Source organism: Eumetopias jubatus, unplaced genomic scaffold (assembly GCF_037043125.1).
Source record: "Eumetopias jubatus isolate StellerSeaLion01/CBP00866 unplaced genomic scaffold, mEumJub1_p1.0 scaffold_13, whole genome shotgun sequence".
Classification (NCBI taxonomy): domain Eukaryota; kingdom Metazoa; phylum Chordata; class Mammalia; order Carnivora; family Otariidae; genus Eumetopias; species Eumetopias jubatus.
The window spans coordinates 97,564,223-97,571,819 of record NW_028274819.1 but is presented as its reverse complement, the minus strand read 5'-3'; positions in this window follow the sequence as shown (position 1 = coordinate 97,571,819).

Below are 7,597 nucleotides of genomic sequence, written 5' to 3'. Positions count from 1 at the left end.
CGGCTTGGGACACCTTCTAAAGCACCTACTGTGTGCTCAGCCATTGTGCAGCGGGGAGGGGAGAGGATCGAGGGGGAGGGGGTGCATATTAGGGAAGGATAAGACAAAACTGCACTTAAGAAGAAGAGACATACATAGATGAGCAAGTCAGACAGTAATCAGCATAAGCTAGATTAAGGCAAGAAATAAGGCATAAACTCCAGAACCAGACTTCCAGGGTTCAAATCCTGGCCTTGCTTCTTATTTCCTGTGCAGTCCTGGGTCAAGTTACTTTACCTCTCTGTGCCTCAGCTCTCTCAGCTATAAAATGAGCTTAACTGTGAGACTGAGGTGGGTTCATACACGTGGAGTGCCCAGCACATAGTGCTCACTGTATTCGCTGTTACTAATATCATTAGGGAAAAGAGTAGACATTTCCTCACCTGTAAAGCTGAGACAGCTAAACCAGACCTCTTGAAGCCCTCTTTGCATCATAAGTACCTTCCAGTATAAAGAGAGGAGATTGCTTGGAGAAGGCACCTCCCACCTCCCACCTTATATGTGCCTTTATTTGCTGTGGGTGGGCTCCCCAGGTCATATACCTTTTTTAGTCACTTTCAAATGGCCAAAAATAGGGCTGTTTTTTCGAAGAGTGCTTTTCTAATCTTCCTTGGGAATGACTAGCACCTCCCAGCCTGCCTGTCCCCTGCCATGAGAGGGCTTCTGGACCCTGTCACCACAGACTACCCTGCCTGGTCTTAGGGCATGGGGATGAGAATTAAAATTCCCTGAGACTTTGGGCTGATGTCACACTCAGGCAAAGCCCACACTCCCCCTCATTCCAAGCGACCCTCCCCCCTCCCTCCCCTGCCCCCTCCCTCCCCACCACAGTCACTTGTCTGGCAAGGGTCTCAGGGTTCTGTGTACCTCAAAATCACTCAGGAGCGCAGTTCATTAAGTACATGTCCAGGGTCAGCTATTTGAGAAACACCCGGATAAGGCTTTATTTTCCTAAAGAGGCCTTCGTGCACTTTAAAAAAATACGGGGAGGTAACGTATCTACAAGGAACGCTCATTTCTCTGGTGCTTCCGAGTTGACGAAGCGCCTTCATATCAAGTAGCTCATCGGCTCGTTGTAGCAATTCTGCGACACTTTATGGATGTGGCTCACCAGTAAAATTATGTGACTTGCCCAAGGTCAGACAGCTAGTTAGAGCGCCCTTGGGATCCAACCCTCAGACTTCTTACTCCACACATGCCTACTAACCCTAATGGGTTTATCAGTCTGGCCCCCTAGAACCCTAGAGAGCACAGCTCACCCGTGGGGTGGGGAGAGGGGGCGCAGTATGAGGCGTGCAGCCCCCACTGGGGCGGCAGTCCTGCAGTAGCAAGCACTGAATATATGGGGGTATGCACACCGGTCCCCTGCGACTACAGTTGGCAGGAGCAGGCTCCTGCTTGGTCCCTTTGGCCAAGGTAAGCAGGGCTCTGGGTGGGAGGCCGGGACCCTGGGCCTCATGGAAGCCTCTTCAGGCCAGAGAGCCGCAAGTGGTACCAGGTACTCCCTGGCAGGATCACCCCAACCTGGGCTGGGCCTTGCCATATGTTCCATGGGTTTTCTTCAGGTTCCTCTCTCTGCAACCTTAGTCAACGAAAGTCTTGCCCTAGAACCTAGACATGATTTGAGCCACCAAGGAGCCTGGCAAAAAATAGGGCAAGGACTGCTCCTAAGAAGCAAAGCTTGAAGGTAACAACGCCTGTAAGGAATGGGGGTACCGGCCTCGTCCGAGCTGTGTGCAGTCTGGGGTAGGTCACCCCCGTCGCCAGCCCCCAGTTCCTCATCTGTGAAGACGCGGTCGCCTCGAAGTGCTTCCAGACCCGGCGATCGGTGTGTCCTTGCTGGCTGGCATTCTCCCTCGTATTGTTAGGCATGTGGCACTGGTGGATGGTCGAATTGTCCGTGACTGGCTCTTCCAAGCCATGCTGTAGAGAAATGCTAAACATGGAGCGTTGCAAAGCCTAGTACTTGGTAGAGACTGACAAACTGCCCTCCAGTTGGGGCCGTCCCAGTTTACACCCTCACCAGCAAGTGCATGAGAGGCCCGTTTTCCCACATTCCTGCTGCATCAGTCGGGGTTCTCTAGAGAAAGAGAAACAATTAGGATACACACAGATTTATAGTAAGGAGTTAGTTCACGTGATTGTGGGGCCTAGAAAGTCCAAAATGCTGGCAGCTTAGGCAAAAGTGGATGTTGCCGTCCTGAGTCTGAAATCTGCAGGGCAGGTCAGTTGTCTGGAAATTCAGACAGGATTTCTGTTACAGTCTTGAAGCAAAATTCCTTCTTGGGGGAACCTCTTTTTGCTCTCAAGGTCTTCAACTGATTGGATGAGGCCCGCCCACATTATCAAGGGCAATCTCTCTAAAGCCAACTGATTGTAGATGTTAATCACATCCACAAAAATACCTTCACAGCAGCATCTGGACTCGTGTTAGACCAAACAACTGGGCACCGTGGCCTAGTCAAACTGACGTGTGAAATGAACCATCACACCTGCTATCACTTGATCTTAGTGTACGGTGTTGGCCATTTTGACCTTGAGAAACATTAAATAAAGCATTCTGGGGTTTCCTCTCAGATCTCAACTATTGACTAAAGCCAGGTAACAGGTAGCTCTGCTGGTTGTTCCGGTTTGCGCCCCCCCCCCCATTCATTCCCTACATTCCTCTGCTCTGCTCTGCTCTGTGCCCCAGGACACCAACCTGTGGATGGCCTCACCTGGGCCCCTTTACCTCGGGCTCAGCCAGTGAGAAGCACCAGAGATCAGAGGGCAGGACGAGAGGAATTTCCAGGCATATATCCCTGCTCCTTGCTGCTTCTGGACCACACCTCTGTGCTGGCTTCTTTCCTCCAAGCTCCAGACCTCCTTGGGCTCCTAGACCACGATTTCCTCCTCCTGCCTCTTCAGCCCCAGCCTCTCGGCGTCCCGACTCCCTGGTTCCCTTAATCCTGCTCGCGCCTCCGTGAATCAGCAGCACCTGCATTAAAGGCGTTCCTCGTGTTGCGCTGATTCTGTTTCCCCGCAGAGACCCTGACTGCTCAGACGGCAGTCCAGGCTGGGGACCCAGAAGAATGGACAGTGGGAAGGAAGAAAGCAAAAGGGAGGTGAAGGAAAACACAGGCTCACGTGGCAGGGACTCAGTGCATCCCTTCTCCTTGGAGAAGAGCCTGGCCTCGGCGGGGAGTGGGGTTCAGATGGAGTGAGGGACTGAAGGAGCATCACAAACCGCCTCAGAGCCCAGGCCCGGCGGGTGTGGTGTCCACCTCCCCCGCGGTGCCCCGCTGCCCGCCTCGGCCGTGGCTCCGGCTATGGGTCGGGCTGAGGGAGTGTCCTGACTCCTGAGCAGGGAGAGGTGGGAGGAGGGGCCGCTCCATTCGTGGCTCCCCTTCTCCTGTGTCATGGGAAGCGGGCACAGACCACCGCATCTCTGCTGGGCCTGCATGCCCACAGGCCTTTCCCGATCCCCTCCTGCCGTGATGGTGCGGGAGGTGCCCCCCTCTCCCCAGACCCCAGGGCTCCGAATGCCAGCCCTCCCCCACTCCTCCCTGGGGAAACTGTCCCCTCGCTCTCTCCCACTTCTCCTTCCTGCCTTCTTCCCATCAGCCCTGAGAGGATTTAAATCTTTCCCACCTCCAAAACAGAATAACACCTCATCCCCAGGTCCCTCTCCTCCTCTGCCCCATTCCTCTGTGTGTCTTCAGTCATGCTTCTTGCCAACATCCTCTTCCTCAGCAATTCCCAACTTCGCTGCCTCGACCCAAGGCTGTGCTGCAATCCGCAGTAGCAAGATGTCTGTTCCCGACACCGGTGAACTACTCCCACTCACTCAGGCCCTCCCTCCCCCGGGCTTTCCCGCTTCTGGCGCTCTGTGACGTCGCCTCCGTTGCTTCAGGGACTCCGGTGTCCCACTCACCTGCCGGCCTTCGCTGGTACTGCTGACACCCGCTCCCACTTCCTTCCCCTCTGCTGGGGGTCCCAGCTCGGAAGCTGGTCCTCGAAGAAGCTCTTCCTGGTGCCCACCCCCAGATTTCGGTAGGTCATGCTCCATAGCAGGCCCCCATAGCACCCCTCCATTTTTCAGTTAGAGGACATGCTCCAGTATCAGGGACTTGCCTTCCCTGTTTCCCGCTCCGTGAGCATCACCAGACTGTGAGCTTCCTGAGGACAGCGTCGCTGTCCGGTCTCCATTATGTTTCCGGCCCCTAGCTTAACACACAGCGCCGGTGGGTACTCACTACACTCTCTGAATGGATGAGTGGGGGAATGGCCGCTGACCTCCTATGTGTCGGGGTGTAGCTCAGAAGCCCCGGAGGGCACTGTGGGAGGTAGGACATTTTAACCAGCAGAGCTGTCCAGCGACAGGATGGCCACCAGACAAGGCCAGGACTCCTGTCACAGCACTGATTGGGCTAAGGCTGGCTGACTCAAACTGGGGTTCCACGGCAAAGTCTGGCATTTGATGGGGAGCGCAGGCCAAAGATCCAACAGCACTCTGAAAGCAAGGTTCCATATCTCTGCCATGCCTGGCACTGGGGCCCTCACCCGTAAGTCCCCCAGCTACGGAGGGGACACTCAGGGCACCACAGCGGTGAGATGTCTCCAGTCTTGCACGTGAGGATGCTCGCGCCGAGGGCACACGCCCCCGATCACCGCAAGAGGGCGCGCTGGCCTTAGACTTGCCCCGAGCAAGCGGGTGGACCTGGAGCCTTACCTGTTCTGAAGTAGATCCCGAGAGTCCGGAAAGGACTGAGGCAGGGTTCTGCTGAAGGTGTCATCAGAGTGGCCAGACCCAGGCCCAATGCAGTCCCCGAGACCAAAAAATCTCATTGGAAGACAGTTGTTGTGCTGTTTTAAAATCAAATCTGTAGGGCGCCTGGGTGGCTCAGTTGGTTAAGTGACTGCCTTCGGCTCAGGTCATGATTTCAGTGGGCTTCTCCCTCTGACCCTCCCCCCTCTCATGTGCTCTCTCTCTCTCTCTCTCTCTCATTCTCTCTCTCAAATAAAATAAATAAAGTCTTAAAAAAAATCAAATCTGTATCATTACTTTTTTTCAGAATGTTCAAGTGCAAGTGAGCAGTGAGTTTGTGTGTACTCCTCCCTCTAGAGGTGAGCGAGGGGTTGGTATTGGGGGGGGTGCGTGTCCAGGGTTGGGGACTCAACATTAGGGACATCAGGGACCCGGAATAGCTCAGTGTCCTGACTCCCTTGTCCTCTCTGGTCCACTCCCCAGAAACAGTGGCTTTATCCTGGTTCCCAGAGCACCTCTCACTTTGTCACCTGACGCTAACCCCCTACCCCCATTCTGCAATACTCCTCCTGGCAATGGAGCCATCAGATTGCCTCTGAGGTGTGATTTTAAAAGAGGCTTGCAAGTTCTTCTTGGCCTCTTCTTTCCTTCCATCTGCTCTTTTGGGAAGCCTGAGCTGGGATCCATTCCTTTCCCTGTGGTTGCCCCAAGGCAGGGAGCTGACCCCAAACCCGTATCCCCACGCTCTGGGCCCTACAGCCCATCTGGCAGACAGAAGGAGCTAGAAGGGACTTGTTGTTTGGTGGCCTTCCAGGATGCCTCCCTCCCCACCCTTCTCCCAACCCTGACAACTCAATCCAGCTGACATGACAGGAAATGAGAGTGAGCAACAGGGCCCACAGCCAAAAAGGCCACTTCTCTTTGCCGAGGCGCAGAACAGGGCCAGGGGCCCACCTCCCTCCCCTAAGCACCTTCTCTCAACGGGAGATAGTGCAACCAGCAGTGTGTCTGAAAGGGGAGGCTGGTTCCTGGAGGCTTCTGTCCTTGAAGCAAAAGAAGCTGAGGGCCTGCTCAGGTAGAAATGGGGCCTCGGGAGCTAGTGACTTCCAAGGGGATCAGATGTCACCCCAGGAAGACCAGGAGGACCTGGAGCAGAGTCAGAGTTGATCACAGTTTGGGGACTACAGTATCCTGGAGTAAGGTTTTGGCTACTCTCTGAAAAAGTCCTCCAGCTGTTGAGAAAGGGTGGGGGTAAGGGAAGCAGGGAGTGCTCATTTGCATTTCATTTGCATAGGCCTCTTTTGATGTCCAAAGGCAATGAAATTTCCCGTCCTTGTTTCTTTTTCCCTTTCTTTCCTCTGTTCCTTTTCTAACCTCCAGGCAACCTCCTATCTCTTCTCTTTCCCACAGCTTTTCTTCTCCCAGGCCAAACAGAGAACAGGGATTATTAGGCCCAGGGTTTGGCACCTTCCCCGGGATCTCCCATCTGCCCAGAACTCAAAAAGCTGGTTTCATGGAGATTCTGAGTTCTGGGAAAGAGGGAGGGATAAAGAGGTCTTTTGCACTCCCGTTCAGTGCATCTAATTGAAATGGTCATCAAGCAAGTCAGAGGGGGAAGGAATAGAGATTGTCCAGCTTTGCCCATTGCCCCATATTTGCATGCCACTAACACACCCGACCGGCTAAGACTCTGGAAGAGCATATGAAGGAGGAGCAGGGAGAACAGAAAGGTCTCTGCTCTGATGTGACTTATATCCACTTGCCCCGGGAGGCAAGTTCCTCCCCCTGTGGACCTGGGTTCCTCTTATGAATGATAGTCTAGATTCCTTCCACCTCGAGTGACATGATCACAGAAGAGAAGGGGAGACTCCAGCATAGGCACTGGAGGGTAGGATTAAAAGCACCAGCTTTAGGGACACCTGGGTGGCTCAGTGGGTTAAGCGTCTGCCTTCCGCTCAGGTCATGATCCCAGGGCCTGGGATGGAGCCCCACGTTGAGCTCCCTGCTCCACGGGGAGCCTGCTTCTCTCTCTCTCCCACTCCCCGCTTGTGCTCTGTCTTACTATAACTCTGTCGCTGTCTCTGGCTCTCTCTTTCAAATAAATAAAATCTTTAAAAATAAGAAAGAAATAAATAAAAGCTCCAGCTTTGGAGTCTGGCAGACCTGTTCTAACTCCTAACTCTGCCATCTACTAGTTGCATTAACCTCCCTGAACCTCGTCTATAAAAGGAGTCTCAAAATTGTATCTTCCTTCTAAAGGTGTGCTGAGTAAATAAGAAGGTACATGCCCAGCATGTAGCACCTCTCTTTGGCAGATAGGAAGCACTCAATATTTATTGAATGAATGAGTCCAGGGATGAAGGTGAGGTAATGTCTGTCACCCTCTCCCCACCCCCACCCCCTCACCCTCCCATCCTCCCACCCCCTGTCTGGAATCCAAAGCTGTGCTTCCAACTGTGAACCTTCAAGGTCCCACCTCTGCTCAGTGGTTCGCCATCCCCAAGAGCTCTGCCCCCACCTCATCCCCAGGGCCCCAGAATCCTAGCCTGCTGGAACTAGAAGGCCCTTGGGAACCATTAGTCACATGCCACCACCCCCTCCCCAATCCCGGGCTTCTGGAAAACCAAAGCCCAGAGAAGAAAGGTAACTGCACATGAAACGAGAAACAGCAGGTCCCAGATATGGTGGTCAGAGAATCAGACCCTCGGTGTACACAGCCACACGGATGCTATGCAAATTGACATATGGAAATCATGAGCATACGGGGGTACATAAGCTGTGTGCAGGCATTTTTCTAGCATGATGGTAGGC